The sequence below is a fragment of the Dendrobates tinctorius genome, unplaced genomic scaffold (assembly GCF_039654945.1).
Source record: "Dendrobates tinctorius isolate UK_male_01 unplaced genomic scaffold, ASM3965494v1 ptg000133l, whole genome shotgun sequence".
In the NCBI taxonomy this organism is placed as follows: Eukaryota; Metazoa; Chordata; class Amphibia; order Anura; family Dendrobatidae; genus Dendrobates; species Dendrobates tinctorius.
Window position 1 is genome coordinate 47,828,629 of NW_027361801.1, and position 16,859 is coordinate 47,845,487.

At 47.8% G+C, this 16,859-nt stretch overlaps 1 protein-coding gene across 1 annotated transcript in view; it reads right to left on the reverse strand.

Moving 5' to 3' along the window:
- NRK (Nik related kinase) overlaps nt 1-16,859 on the reverse strand; it is a 427,476-nt gene that overhangs the window by 66,685 nt on the left and 343,932 nt on the right. The window lies entirely within an intron of this gene.

Consider the following 16,859-nt stretch of genomic DNA (forward strand, 5'->3'; position numbering starts at 1 on the left):
CAGCAGCATCTTTTTCATCAACTTTTTCTTCACCTTATTCATCTTCTTCTTCACCTTCTTCCTATTATTCTTTTTTTTACATTCTTCATATTCTTCTTATTCAACTATTATTCTTCTTCATATTCTATTTCTTCATCTTCTTCCTATTCTTCTTCTTCATCATATTCTTATTTGTGAGTCATTCCTGTGGTTGTTATCTATAAAAGTTTGAAGATTACACCTTCCGTTCTAGCTTGTCACAAAAGATTTACAACAGGATTTGTCCGCGTACAGTTTGGCCTGCAGCAGCAGGCATTTTCCAGGGGCACCTCGAGGAACGGACTCACCCCCATACAATGCTTAGTCTTCTTCTGCTTATAATTTAGATAATATCTTTTGCTCTGATTTTTAGTCTTATGCTTAATGTTCTTCTGCTTTTTGTTCTGCAGCTTCTTGTTCTTCTGCTTCTTGGTCTTCTATCTCTTGTTCTTTTGTATCTTGGTGGTTGTCTTCTTGTTCTTTGTCCTCTTGGTCATCTTCTTCAGGGTCATATTCTTGGTCTTCTTCGGGGTGGTCTTCAGGGTCGTCGTCTTCAGGGTCGTTGTCTTCTTCGGGGTGGTCTTCAGGGTCGTCGTCGCCAGGGTCGTCGCTTTCGGGGTCGTCTTCTTTGGGGTGGTCTTCAGGGTTGTCGTCTTTAGGGTCATCGTCAGGGAGATCCAGAGTGATTACCAAAAATCATTTCAAAAAGCTTGAACTTGGAAATGTAGCATAAGGTACAAGATGGCTGAGGAACTGCCGAGAACCAGCTGACGGTACTGGAACCCGGATGGGTAGCAGAAGGAACAAGAGCCAATGGCACTACCGAGGACAAGCTGACGGTGCTGGAACCCGGAGGGGCAGCAGAAGGAACAAGAGCCAATGGCACTACCGAGGACCAGCTGATGGTGCTGGAACCCGGTTACTAAGCAGGAGGTACCTGTGCTAGAAAGCACTACCAAGGACCAGCAGACGTTGCTGGAACTCAGATACCGAGAAGGAGGCATCTAAGCTAAAGGCACTGCCGAGAACCAGCTGATGGTGCTGGAACCCGGATGGGTAGCAGAAACTTCAAGAGCCAATGGAACTAGCAAGGACCAGCTGACGGTGCTGGAACCTGGAGGAGCAGCAGAAGGAACAAGAGCCAATGGCACTACCGAGGACCAGCTGACGGTGCTTGAACCCGGTTACTAAGCAGGAGGTACCTGTGCTAGAAAGCACTACCAAGGACCAGCAGACGTTGCTGGAACTCGGATACAGAGAAGGAGGCACCCAAGCCAAAGGCACTGCCGAGAACCAGCTGACGATACTGGAACCCGGAGGGGTAGCAGAAACTACCCCTGAAAAATAACGTTGCAAGGCCGCGAGTCGGCCGCAGTTACCGAAGCCCACAGTCCTACAGGGGGTGCTTGTCCTATTGGCACTACGGAACCAGCCTTTGTTGCCAGATCCCACAGCCCACATAGGAAGCCCATAAAGTGCAGGCACCATAGACTCGGCTAACCCGACCACAACAGGACAGGACAACGTATTGGTGGCAAAGTGACGTTGACACTACCCGGAAACAGCAGGCGTGCTGTAACAAGGCTGGGCAGGGGGGAGTACCCGTGCCAAAGACACTGCCGAGAACCAGCTGACGGTGCTGGAACCCGGATGGGTAGCAGAAGCTACAAGAGTCAAAGGCACTGCCGAGAACCAGCTGAGGGTGCTGGAACCCGGAGGGGCAGCAGAAGGAACAAGACCCAATGGCACTACCGAGGACCAGCTGATGGTGCTGGAACTTGGATACCGAGAAGGAGGCACCTAAGCCAAAGGCACTGCCGAGAACCAGCTGACGGTACTGGAACCCAGAGGGTTAGCAGTAACTACCCCTGAAAATCAACGTTGCAAGGCCGCGAGCCGGCCGCAGTTACTGAAATCCACAGTCCTACAGGGGGTGTTTGTCCTATTGGCACTACCGAACCAGCCTTTGTTGCCAGATCCCGCAGTCCACATAGGAAGCCCATAAACTGCAGGCACCATAGACTCGGCTAACACGACCGCAACACGACAGGACAACGTATTGGTGGCAAAGTGACATTGACACTATCCGGAAACAGCAGGCGTGCTGTAACCAGGCTGGGCAGGAGGGAGTACCTGTGCCAAAGATAATGCCGGGAAACAGCTGGCGGTGCTGGAACCCAGGGAAAATACTACAAACACAGTGGAGACAGAGGCCTAATTGGAGCAAGTTTAAAATTTGTAGTTGTGTGAGTGTGGACAGAGCAGGAGAAATTGCCGGACACACAGCTGGGGATCAGATGACATTTCTGAACACCAATAACACTGGAGCACATGTTGACTGTGCAGACGGCACTTTTGAGCAGCAACTGGCGATGTTGGAGCCCAGGGTCAATCAGGGTGTAGGCTGAGGCCTAATTTCATCAAGTTTAATATCTGTTGTAGACTAGTACTGGGAATGTGGACAGAGCAGGAGACATTGCCGGACACACATCAGGGGATCAGTTGACGTTACTGAAACCCAGTAAAGGGTAAATACTAGAGACAGAGTGGAGCCAGAGGCCTAATTGGAGCAAGTTTGAAAACAGTAGTAGTGTGAATTTGGAGGCAGCAGTAGACATTGCCGGAGACACAGCAGGGGAGCAGCTGGCGTTACTGAATCCCACTAACACTGGAGCATGTGTTTTTCTCTGTGCAGACAGCACTTCTGAGCATCAACTGGCGATGTTGGAGCCCAGGATCAATCTTGGTGTAGGCTGAGGCCTCCTTGGAGCAAGTGTAAAATGTGATGTAGTTTGAATGTGGAGGAAGCAGTTGATATTGCCGGACACACAGCAGGGGAGCAGCTGACGTTACTGAACCCCACTAACACTGGAGCATGTGTTTTCTCTGTGCAGACGGCACTTCTGAGCAGCAACTGGCGGTGTTGGAGCCCAGGTTCAATCAGGGATTAGGCTGAGGCCTAATTAGAGCAAGGTTTATATCTGATGTAGGTTGAATGTGGAGGCAGCAGGAGACTTTGGCGGACACACAGCAGGGGAGTAGCTGGCGTTACAGAACCCCACTAACACTGGAGCATGTGTTTTTCTCTGTGCAGACAGCACTTCTGAGCATCAACTGGCGATGTTGGAACCCAGGATCAATCTTGGTGTAGGCTGAGGCCTCCTTGGAGCAAGTGTAAAATGTGATGTAGTTTGAATGTGGAGAAAGCAGTTGATATTGCCGGACACACAGCAGGGGAGCAGCTGACGTTACTGAACCCCACTAACACTGGAGCATGTGTTTTCTCTGTGCAGACGGCACTTCTGAGCAGCAACTGGCGATGTTGGAGCCCAGGTTCAATCAGGGATTAGGCTGAGGCCTAATTAGAGCAAGTTTTATATCTGATGTAGGTTGAATGTGGAGGCAGCAGGAGACTTTGGCGGACACACAGCAGGGGAGTAGCTGGCGTTACAGAACCCCACTAACACTGGAGCATGTGTTTTTCTCTGTGCAGACGGCACTTCTGAGCAGCAACTGGCGGTGTTGGAGCCCAGGTTCAATCAGGGTTTAGGCTGAGGCCTAATTAGAGCAAGTTTTATATCTGATGTAGTTTGAATGTGGAGGCAGCAGGAGACTTTGGCGGACACACAGCAGGGAAGCAGCTGGCGTTACTGAACCCCACTAACACTGGAGCATGTGTTTTTCTCTGTGCAGATGGCACTTCTGAGCAGCAACTGGCAGTGTTGGAGCCCAGGTTCAATCACGGTTTAGGCTGAGGCCTAATTAGAGCAAGTTTTATATCTGATGTAGTTTGAATGTGGAGGCAGCAGGAGACTTTGCTGGACACATAGCAGGGGAGCAGCTGGCGTTACTGAACCCCACTAACACTGGAGCATGTGTTTTTTTCTGTGCAGACGGCACTTCTGAGCATCAACTGGCGATGTTGGAGCCCAGGATCAATCTTGGTGTAGGCTGAGGCCTACTTGGAGCAAGTGTAAAATGTGATGCAGTTTGAATGTGGAGGGAGCAGGAGATATTGCCGGACACACAGCAGGGGAGCAGCTGACGTTACTGAACCTCCCTAACACAGGAGCTAGTGTTTTTCTATGTGCTGACGGCACTTCTGAGCAACAACTGGCAGTGTTGGAGCCCAGGGTCAAACTTGGTGTAGGCTGAGGCCTACTAGGAGCAAGTGTAAAATGTGATGTAGTTTGAATGTGGAGGGAGCAGGAGATATTTCCGGACACACAGCAGGGGAGCAGCTGATGTTACTCAACCCCACTAATACAGGATCTAGTGTTTTTTTCTGTGCAGACGGCACTTCTGAGCAACAACTGGCGATGTTGGAGCCCAGGGATTACAGTTCAGGTGGTAGAAATATGAACACAACAGGAGACCTGGATACTGTTGCCAACCAATTATTTATTCTGGAAGAGAACTGGCAAATTCCGGCGAGATCCAGGCCTTGTTCATTTTCAGAAAAGTAAGCCGGTCAACGTTATCGGAGGATAGTCACGTGCGACGGTCTGTTAGTACACCACCTGCGGCACTAAAGACGTGTTCCGATAATACACTAGCAGCAGGGCAAGCCAGCACCTCCAATGCATACTGGCTAAGCTCTGGCCATGTATCCAGCTTAGAGACCCAAAAATTGAAGGGGGAAGAGCCGTCTGGGAGTACACTGACAGGGCAAGATGTAGTCTGTCACCATCTGACGGAAACGTTGCCTCCTGCTGACTGGAGCCGTCTGTGATGGTGTAGACATTTGTGGCGGGCACACAAAACTTTGCCACATTTGGGCCATACTGGTCTTGCCTTGTGCTGAGGCGCTGCCTCTGCTCCCTCTTTGTGCAGAGCTTCCTCCACTGCCTCAACGCACAGAGCTGCTTTGTAAAGCACTAGCAGCACTGCTCTCGGGTGGAATGGAGAACATGATGGAATGCACCAGTGTGTCTTGGTACTCCCGCATTTTACACTCCCGGTTCAACGGTGTTATGAGGCTTTGTAAGTTGTCCCGGTAGCGAGGATCTAGGAGGGTGTACACCCAATAATCAGCCGTGTTGAGAATGTGGGTGATGCGGCGGTCGTTTCTCAGGCACTGCAGCATGAAATCAACCATGTGCTGCAAACTCCCAACTGCCAAAGAAACGCTGTCCCCTGCTTGAGGCGTCATCTCTGCCTGCTCTGCATCACCCCACCCTCGCTGTACATACTGACTACTACTGCTCCTCCTTTGACTCCTCCTCATCCTCCTCACAAAGTGTCCCCTGCCTAGGTCTTTGTGAGGAACCACGTTGCGCAGACTGTCCAGAAGCAGATGGCATTTGTGACTCCTCATCCTCCACCTCTTCCAAAACACCTTCCCTTAGTGCTTGCAGTGTTTTTTGAAGCATGCAGATAAGGGGACAGTCATGCTGACTAGTGCATCATCTGCACTCGCCATCCGCGTGGAATGATCGAAGGCACGCAAAACGAGGCAGATGTCCTTCATAGAGGCCCACTCAGTGGTGCTGAAGTGTGACCGGCGCACAGTGCGACTTGTTTGCGCCTGATGCAGCTGGTACTCCATTACTGCTGCCTGCTGCTCACACAACCGCTCCAACATATGTAACGTTGAATTCCACCTGGTGGGTAGGTCACATATGATGTGATGTTCCAGAAGGCAGAATCGGCGCTGCAGAGCTGCAATGTGCGATCTTGCCATGCTGGAACGCCGCAAGTGAGTGCACTCTATGCGGACCTTGTGCAGCAGTGCATCAAGATCCGGATAGTCCTTCAGAAAGCTCTGCACGACCAAGTTGAGCACATGTGCCAGGCATGGGATGCCAGCGAGGTTGCCTAGGCCCAGAGCTGCCACCAGATTTCGGCCATTGTCGCACACTACCAAGCCTGGCGGGAGATTCGCTGGCACAAACCACACGTCGCTCTCCAGCTTGATGGCATTACAGAGCTCCAGCTCTGTGTGGCTTCAATTCCCCAAAGAAATTAATTTCAGTATGGCCTGTTGACGTTTGGCCATGGCTGTGTTCATATTGGTCGTAACAGGCTCCTGCAGCGCTGATTCTGACGAACTGGAGTATGAGGAGGAGTCAATGTGTACAGACTTGATTCCTGCAATCCTTGGAGTTGGCAGAGCATGTACAGCGCCACTCTCAAGATCTGTACCCGGCTCCACAACATTGACCCAATGGGCAGTGAGGGAAAGGTATCGTTCCTGTCCATGGTTACTGGTCCACGTATCGGTGGTCAGGTGGACCTTGCTACTGACGGCGTTTAGTAGCGCATGTTTAATTTTTCCCTCCACATGCTTTTGCAGGGCAGGGACGGCTTGCCTGCTGAAATAAAAGTGGCTGGGCACGTTGTATTGTGGGACTGCCAATGCCATGAAGTTACGGAAGGTGTCAGTCTCCACCAGCCTGAATGAGAGCATTTCAAGGGCCAGTAGTTTGGCAATGCCAGCATTCAGAGCCTGTGCTCGGGGATGGTTTGCCGAGTATTGCCGCCTTTTCTCCCATGCCTGTGCTACCGTTGGCTATAGAGTGGCCTGGGAGTGTGAGGATGACAGGGAACGTGGTGCTGTGGGTGGAATGTCACTGGGTCTCTGGACAACAGTGCCAGAGGTTCTTCCATGGCGATCCTATGAGGAAGCCGAACCAGCTGTGTGTGAGCTGGAGGAAGAGGCTACAACACGAGCTGAAGAGGTGGTGCTGTAGGTTGGCCTACGTCTTCAGTGTGTCTTTGTAACTCCACCACGTGCTTGGTCCGCACATGTTTCCACATATTTGTGGTATTGAGGTTGCTAACATTTTTCCCTCTTTTGACTTTCTGATGACACAGCTTGCATTTGACAAAGCAAATGTCATCTGCAACTGTGTCATAAAAGGACCACGCACTGCAAGTCCTGGGAGTGCCCGTTTTGGGTTTTGGAAGAGGAATGCTCCTAACGGGTGCCGAAGTGGAGGCTACAGGCAACCAAGTATGCCCCCTCCCTCTCCCTCCTGTTTTGGCCGTTCGGGGAATCTCTTCCTCAGAGCTGCTCCCACCACATTCCTGTTCCTCACGCCATGATGGGTCAAGGACCTCATCATCTACACTCCCCTCTTCAAACACCTGCTTCTCCTGGGTAGTCTCGACAGCACCGTACGCACCAGAAAGTGGGACCAGAGTCTCATCATCTGATGCGTACTGAGGTGTGCTGACCATAGGCACTGGCCCACCCGCCTCTTCAGATTCAGAGGGACAAAGCAGTTGCACATCACTGCATACTCCCTCTTCTTCACATTCTAGAATGCTGCTTGGCTGGCCACCTCTTTCCAAGCCAACAGATTCAGAGAACAGAAGTAGAGAATGAGATGGCTTCTGTACAGGGCTCTCTGACTGCCTGGGCAATTTGGCAGTTGGTGAAGAGACAGATGGTTGCTCTTCAGTGTTCTGGCCCTGAGAGGTTGTGGAAGTCATTGAAGTCGATGCGTTAGCTGCCATCCATCCGACAACGGCTTCAATTTGTTCCTCCCGCAGCAGTGGGGTACGGCGAGGTCCTACAAACCTGCGCATAAAGGACTGTTGCCTGGTAAAACTGGGGGATGCTGAGTCACTGGTGCCCGCAGCAGGCACAGAATCCCCACGTCCACTCCCTGCTGAAACTCCACACCCACGTGCCTTACTCCCTGCCTTCTTCATCTTGGTAGACTGATAAAGATAGGCAGAAAAGTACAAAGGGGGGGGCTTAGTGTGCTTATTCATGAACAGCTGCTAACAGGTATAAGAAACACTAATTTTATAAAATGTGTAGACTAACACTAATTTTATTAAGTGTGTGGATTACACTTTAATATGAGCTAATGTGGCCTACACAACTGTCAAGTGGAGTGTTTGGTGAACTTTATTTACGTGTTTTTTTAAAAAAAAACCAAAAAGGATGTGACCAAAGATGTGAAAGCGATAGTATCACAAACTTTTTGGAGCTATTACAATGCAGGAAGGTAACCTACAATGCAATAGATGAGGCTCCAAAAAATAGGCTAATACTAATCTGGCTGCGGCTGCAGAGCACAAGCCAGAAAAAAGGCTCCTCTATCTACTCCTATATAGTGTTTGCAACCAAGCAATGTAGATGGATACAGATGGAAGCACACTAATAGGAGAAAAAAATCTGGAACAATGAGCTGCAATAAAACAAAAAAAGGACTATGTATGAGGCAGTGACGCACGCTGAGCGGACTACAACCAGAGGTGGCTGCAGAACACACTACAACGTGAGCTGCACTCACACACAGAGACCTCTCAGACAGTGCAGAGAATTGGGCACTAGCACTGAAAGGCTGCTGAAAGGCTCCGCTGTCTACTCCTATAGTGTTTGCAACCAATGTATATGGATACGGATGGATGCACACTAATAGGAGAATTAATGAAAAATGAGCAGCAATAAAAGAAAAATATGTATGAGGCAGTGACGCACGTTGAGCGGCCTACAACCAGAGGTGGCTGCAGGACACACTACAGTGTGAGCTGCACTCACACAGACCTTGCAGACAGCTGTGAACAGCGCTGCAAGACAAAAGAAAGCTCCAGTGATTGATAATGTAGCCTGGGTAAAGCACAATATTATTTTGAAAATCGGTATCTCTAACTGTCCCTCAGAGTCTTGAACAGCAGCCTGTCCCTAACTGAATTCACAGCAGAGTGAACCCTAAATGGTGGCGGCGGCGGCTTTTATAGTGCATCATGACATCATTTCAGCAGCCAATCACAGCCATGCCATTAGTTAACATGCCTACATGCCTAACAGGATGTGCCCACACTTCTGAGGATTCCTCATTGGCTGAGTCAAATCAAACTGGCTCATAGCATTATGGGAACTTCCGATTCCGGTATTTGATATGCTAAAAGTATCGGAACTCAGTATCGGAATTCCGATACCACGAATATCGGCCGATACCCGATATTTGCGGTATCGGAATGCTCAACACTACTGGTGAGTAATATGCCGGTATCACCTCAGATGCCTTATACTGTGGTAAACAATTTAGTGGCATCTGAATTTACAATGAATATTAGAAAATGATCTAGTAATTTAATTTATTTAGAAAAAAAAAAAGGTTATTTCTGCCTATTAAGCAATGAACATTATCACTTACTGAATTGTTTTATAACACTAATTTAATGCAATCAACTGTAAATGAGCTGCAGCTCACATGCGATTTACTGTATATTGTAATCAGACATTTCCTGGAATTGCTTGGATTAAAAATTTGGGAACACCTACACTCGCAAACTGTTCTGTAGCACAAATGCAAATGACCAGGTTTTCTTTTTATTGTGCTGAGAGGTGAACATCTGCTTTGGAAATGTAACAAAACATTATTATGCTGTTTACCTTTCCATTCCATCTCATTTTATATTCTATTCAAGCCTTAAAATGGAGAAATCACATTTTTATTCAGAATTGTTAGGCAGTAAGATTCCATTCCTTGGATTTGTGGGGAGAAATGGTCCATTATTATGTAAAAAGAAGCTGTTTTCTTAGGCTGTTTTCACATTTGCGGTTGTGTCCGCAGCATTTCTGCCGCATACATCTGCATGCGTTGTGTTTTCCTATCTTTAACATTGGGGATGCAAGTACATGCGTTTGTATGCTTTTTGCCGCGTTTGACGACGCATGCCTCGTTTTGTCGTCTGCGGCTGGGCGCGGTAAACGCAACATGTTGCAATTTTGGAGGCGTCAATTTGCTGCCTAGAAACATATGTGGTTGTTTGAGGAAGGAATGCGTCGAAACAATGCATTGCAGTTTATGAGAACACATATGTGCTCGCAAGCACACGCACTTGCGTTTGTAACGCAGATGTTTTTCCTGAATAAACCTGTCTAGACACTAATTAGCCACCCCCCACACAAAGATAGATAAAAAGAGGGAGTGGGCATTGGCAGTCCACAAATCTGCAGACTGGGAACAAGAAAAGAAGAAGCTCTGACCTATGAAGAATCACCACTTTGGACAATGTGAGTATAAAAGCCAATGTCTGTCTTTTCTTTTTTCTCTCTTTATACGTACTAATAATTTCTGTCTCTTTTTTCTTGCAGCATTCATCAGAATGTCTACTTCTTCGTCAGAGGAGCGCCCTGGCCCTAAACATGCTGGACAGGAAATAGAAGGGAGTACTCACCTCTACAGATTGGTAAGTATTCTCTGTCACATCTACACATGTCGCAAAATTTTTTTTCTCTTTTCCAGAACAGTTCTTCAACTGCAGCAGAGGTCGAGCAGGAGCAGCAAGGACAAGTTTAGGTGGCAAGGCAGCATGTAAGTATACTTGACTGATTGTACTCTGTTTATTGTATCCTGAATGTACTATTCTTGCCTGTTCATTTCTTCACTTTGCTTATTTCTTTACCTTTTTGGTCTTGACTACTGTTCTTTTTTTCTTGACTTTACTTATTCTTGCCTGTTTTCTGCCTCTGTTGTTTTCTTTCTTTTCCTTTTTTTAATCTCTTCAACATTAATGTCTTTCTTTATTTTCTAGGAACCAGAACGGGATGAAGACCTCATTGACAATGACATCCTCATATTCCTGGTCCATGAGTGAGTCCCGTTGCGGGACACCTGGGTTCCGCAGCACTCGGACAACATGGTGATCCGGCGACTATGGAATGAGGTAGCTCAAGCGATGATGGATGGATGGGATGACGGCTCGGGTCCACAAGGCATTTCATAAGTATTGCAATATTGCGACAATGCAGCAGTGACCTTGGCCAGGATCACACAACTGTGTGTGATGCGAGAAACTCCTGAGTTTCTCTCATCACACACAGTTGTGTGATCCTGGCCAAAAGTGCATTGTATAACCAATTTTTTTTTTTTTTTTTACAGTGCTCAAAGCCAGAACACGTTGGTGTTCGACGAAGGATCGCTTCAACAAGGACCTTCGTCAGGAGAGTCGGGTTCCCAGTGGTTCTGGAGCAAGGATCAGAAAATATAAATTTCACCGCATGCTGGCATTTTTGAGACCGGTCCTTGCCCAGAGAATGTAAGTATATTTGTGGTCTATTGGATTGTGTTGTATTGCCTAATCTGTATTTTTCTATTCCACAGGAGTTGGCTCTTTTACTATTGTAAATGTTTGGTACTAATGTTTTTCTTTTCTTCTCACAGCATCTGGAGCAGCACCCTTGACCCTGGTTCCAGAGCGATCCTTCATTAAACAGCCACGGACCCGTCCCAGCCATCCACCAGCGAAGCAGCAAGTGGGCTGACAACACAGACTGGAGACCAGGAAGCTGGTCCATCAGGTGTTCCCCTGTCCCAGGCCTCTGCCATTTCTTTTTCAGCGTATCCCCACCAGCGGCAGAAGGCTTCGGACAGGACACTCATGCTCGAGTTTTTGAACTTGAGCTCGATCTTTCATGATGGACTCAAGGTGATGGGAGACAGACTGGATAGTGGCTTCAACCTTTTGAACACACTTATCCAGGATGTCAACCGAAGCCTTCATCAAGTGAAAACCAACCTCCAGAGGCCAGCACATCATTTTTTCAATCAAATTGAACAGGGCATGTCGGAACACCTTACTCCAGATCTCCAGCTGAATGTCATGTAGGCCTGCAATGCTGCTTATGTGCAGGCTATGCAGCAGACTCGGTATTTTCAGCAGTCAGTGGTAGCATTTCCACCTGTGCCAACACTGGCACACTTGACCTCAATGCCGAGCTCTACTGCATACCACTACACGGCCACCACCATTCCAAGCCCTCCTGGACACCACTACAGCGCCACCACCATGCCGACTGCTGTTGGACAGCCCACCGCCACCACCATGCCGAGTGCTGCTCCTGCTTGGACATCCTCCACTGCCACCAGCATGCAGCAGTAACAGTACCCGGAACCTGGCAGGACATCCTCCACCACCACCAGCATACAGCAGCATCAGTACCCGGACCCTGGCAGGATATCCTCCACCACCACCAGCATGCAGCAGCAGCACCTGGACCCTGCCAGGACCTTCACACCACCACCAGCATGCAGCAGCAGCACCCAGACCCTGCCAGGCCGGCCATCAGCACCAGGTCCCAGCAGCAGCAGCACCCGGACCCTGCCAGGCCGTGCACCATCACCGGGCCGCAGGAAGACACCACACCGATGCTCCGCAAACACCACCACAGATCCCAACAAAGGAGAAAAAAACGTGGACTCTCGCACTCCCTCTCCCCTCACCTCCCAATGTGTCTGTGATGTCAGGTTTGTCTCTCCCTTCCAGTGTGTCTCTTCCATCCCATGCCTCCAGTACCATTCCTGACCTCCCTGACCCCACAAGTTTCAGCACTTCTCCTGCAACCCCTGCGTCATCTTTACCCAGCCAGGCGTCCCAGCTCAACACCCCCCAGTTCCGTCACTCTACCCCAAGCCGCCGCAGTTAATTTTTTATTTTTGTAAATCAATCTAATTTTTTTGCCCCCAATACTGTTTGGTTCTTTGTGTATTTCGCTGCAAGCAACACATTGTGCGCTGTGAAAACCCTGCGCCGTAAACTTTAAGTATTTGACACCGCATAGTTCCAGGAGTGACACAGTTTGAACACTGCAGCTTTGCTTCTTGTGTCTGTCATGGAGCATTGAGTTGTCAAAAACTAATATGACTTGTATTTTCTCCAGCATCTCTTCAGTCTTCGTTAATCTATGTGACGCAGACTGAAGAGACAATGGAGGTCATACAAGGCATATCTATACTCACCTGGCCAGCTGTCAGAAATAGTGAATTCAGGATCCACAAAACCCAGTATCCTGAACTCACTATTTCAGACACATGGCCTGGTGAGTATAGATCTGCTTTGTATTACCTCCAGCATCTCTTCAGTCTACGTAATCTATTTGACGCAGACTGAAGAGACGATGGAGATAATACAAGGCATATCTATACTCACCTGGACAGGTGTCAGAAATAGTGAATTCATGATGCTGGGTTTTGTGCATCATGAACTCACTATTTCTGACACATGGCCTGGTGAGTATAAATATGCTTTGAATTATACCTCCAATGTCTCTTCAGTCTGCATCCAATAGATACTGCAGAAGAGACGCAGGATGTAATGACATCATAAGTGGTTTTGAGAGGAAAGACATAGGAGACTCGGTACAGGTATCAAAACATGTTGTTTATTAACAACAAACATTGGGAACATTTTCAACATGACTGGTACAGACCCAAACCCAACAGAGCATTTTACACCATATCATCTTGCCATGCCACACGTCCGATGTCAGAAAAAAAGTAGGCAGTAAATTGGTCCCTCATGTGGGCAACTTCAGCTGTTGACCACAGAGGGTGATGCTGGTAATCTGGCAATGGGTTTGTAACTGGTTCATCCAGTTCAATGTTGGATCGCTCCTTAGCCATTATGTAATTGTGGAGATCCACACAGGCTTTGACAACCTCATGGACGGTCTCCATTTTTAGATTAATGGCTGTCCCAAGAATGCGCCATTTGGAGGCAAGAATCCCAAAGGTACACTCAACAGTTCTTCGGGCCCTGGTCAGTCTGTAGTTAAAAATCCTTTTTGTGAGGTTCAAGTCCTGACTGGAATATGGCCAGTAGGTTTTCACACATGTGAAAGGCCTCATCCACAACCATAACAAATGGCACCGGTGGGCCTTCAGTGTTGGGGAGAGGTCGTGGCAAGGGTAAATTAAAATTTTTTTCCATACAAGCGTCGGCCCATATCAGAGTTTTTAAAAGTCTGGGAGTTATTGCCACGGCCAAAAGTTCCAATGTCCACGGCGATAAAGCGACAGTCCGCATCTGCTATTGCCATGAGCACTACAGAAAAATATTTCTTGTAGTTAAAGTACTCCGATCCAGATCTGGCGGGTTTGGTAATCCGTATGTGCTTTCCATCCACTGCTCCCGAATAGCAGTGGAAATTACACACTTGCCAGAAATTTTTGGCAGTTTCAAGCTACATTTCTGCGGTGGGTAGGGGGATAAATTCATCCTGGAGAACGTTCCACAAAGCCCGGCAGGTGTCCGCAACAATACCAGACAGGGTGGAAATTACTAGCCGGTACTGAAAATGGAGCGATGATAGGGTCTCTCCGGTAGCCAGGAATCTGCCAAACAGAGAAAGAAAAACAATTAAGAAGCAAAACAGATAAAGGAGAAAAAAAATTAATACAAGGCAGAACAATAATAATTATGACAGGCGTTTGTTTAGAATTATTACGTACCTTAATGTGACCAGGAGACGTTCCTCAGCAGGAATCGCTCTACGGAGCTGGGTGTCCTGTCTCTGGATGGCTCCTTGGACACAACCAAGCAAATCCCAGAAGGTCTCTTGAGACATCCTGGTATATTCTGGAAATTTCTCCGGGTTGGCATTGAGCTCGCTGTATAGGATGTGGTAGGCTCCACGGCTCTCCCGGACTTCAATAATGGGATGTCTCCAATAACGCCAATGCCGTCTTCTCCGTCTTTCTCTATTTCTTTGTTGCTCACAAGCAAACGCATAGGCAAGAAACAGCTTTATGCTTAAATCCAGGTTGAAATAAAAGCTCTCCATGCGAAGATCCATCGTGACTCAGGATACAGGAGCAAAATCTGAAGATTTCAGCTGTCCAAGGGTCTATATAAAGATATATTGGTGTCCCATTGGTGGAGTCTGTTTTTCTAGATTTTTCTCTTTGAAAATTTTTCACCTTGCGCACAAAAAGCGCAAACGCATGCTAAACGCATGAAAAAGCATACAAACGCTGTGGATTTTTGATCGCATGCGTAAGCTGATGCGTCTAAAAACCGCTGCGTTTGCACGTGTTTGCATGCGGTTTTTCGTGCGTTTGAGGTTGCAGAAGATACGTTGCAGATTCAACCGCAAATGTGAAACTAGCCTTAGAGAGAGCGGTTCGTATGAGCATACAGTAGTTTCAGGAGTTCCTCCAGGTGGAACGGTGCAGACGAGATAGCCCATCACTACAAGATCTGACCTACATGGTCATAAAAGTTGACTTGTAGCAAGAGATGTATTCCTGATTCTACTACAACTTTCATGCAGGGAAAAACACACTTCTGCCAATCTAGGTCTCACGGGTCAATGTTAGGACTCTTCAAAGTATGGGAAATCTACAAGTTCAGATTTTGTTTTTCCTGGTTCGCAATAAAAAACATTTTGCAAAAATAATCAACTTTTTTTAATACTCCACTTTATCGGGAAAGCAAGGACAGGTTAGAGAGAGTACACAATAAGCATGTGCACTGTGCCCTCCGATACCTTAGGGGGCTCTAGCTAGGGTCACTTTATATGTGTAAGGAATCACTCACAGGGCTGTCGATTCTCTCATGTAAGAGAATAGGGTTGATTATGCTAATGACACTAGGCTCAAACTCTGTCAGAGTTTGAGACAAGTGTTATCTTACTGTAAGCTGAATCTCTAGCATGAGAGAATCACATCACAGTTGCGGAGAAGACGAAGAGCTTTATTTCTCCTTCTTCTCCATTGTCTGAGTCTGCGATAATCGGACTGTATTAAGATGACATCCGAGTGCAGTCTGATGTTTTACACACACCCATAGACTTGTATGGGTGTACCTGATGTGGTGTGACTGGTGGTCGCGTGGTTAATAGGAGGTATGTATCACAGGGATGGCAGCTCCCTGTGATGTAGCCCGGAGTGTTTTCTTAAGTGTACGTAAATTTTTAAGTAGTTGTTGTTCACATTTGGGTCCGGGCTATGGGTAGCTATGAGAGATGGGAGGGTCTGACTACCCATGTACCTCATGCCGTGGTGAAGGGGCTCACTGTACCCCATTTTGCCTGAAGATATGTGTGTGGTTGTGAATTTGGAGGTCCTGTGATGATGTCATGATCATGTGACTAGCCATGTGATAACTGGGAGTGGTTATAGCTATCTAAGGAAGGTGTGTTGCACATGTGAGAGAGTGTGTTAGGAGTCTGTCAGCCTGGACAGAACTCCCATGTTCCAGGCTCGGACGTCGCATAGCCTGGGAAAGCTGTGCCAGTGAGTCAGAGCCAAAAGGAGCAGACGGTCTTGAAAACCGTGTGATACTGACCGGGGTCAGTGAAAAGTGCTTACAGGATACCTCTGAGGGTAAGAGGGATCAGGGAACCTGCATGGCCAGCAGGTAAAGGAATGGAGTCCATGTTATACTGACCAGGGGCCAGGAAGAGACTGTATTTTGTGCTATGTTTGCAGGATACCTCTGAAGATAAGAGGCATCCGGGAACCTGTGTGGCTGACACCAACAGGTAACGGACAGGTGTCCGTGTGATTCTGACTGGGGTCAGTGAGAGACTAATTGTTTGCATAAACTGAAGGTTTAACAGACAGTGTAATGGCTGCTGGAACTGTCTTGGTAATAAACTGAATGGCCTCGTTTTAACTCTAAGTGTGCCAGTGTTTACCTCCAAGACTGACAACATGAGTAATCCCCGTCCACAGACAGTGTGGAGCATTACAGTGGATATTGGATGCACTGTTTTCTTATGCCAAATTGGCATGGGAAAATAATCACAGATTTGCACTGCCCCATAGTATAACACTGGTCCGAGAGCTATCTGATAAAACATCAGATGGCACACGGCTCTCTTATATGCCAGTGTGAGAGAGCCTTTATACTGTCTGTCTGTCTATCTATCTATCTAGATAAAGAACAAGAGCAGCACCAGCAATTTGGGTGCAAAGCCTCCGAGGTACATACCAGTCCTCAAAGTAGAGCAGCACTCCTTAAGGCTATCTAGCTATACGTCTATCCATCTATCTTCTCTGTATAATCCCCACCACTGATTGGCAATTTTCTGCTTATGCACTGTGTACACATAACTCTGCCAACCAGTGGTGTGGGTGGGGTTGTACAGAACT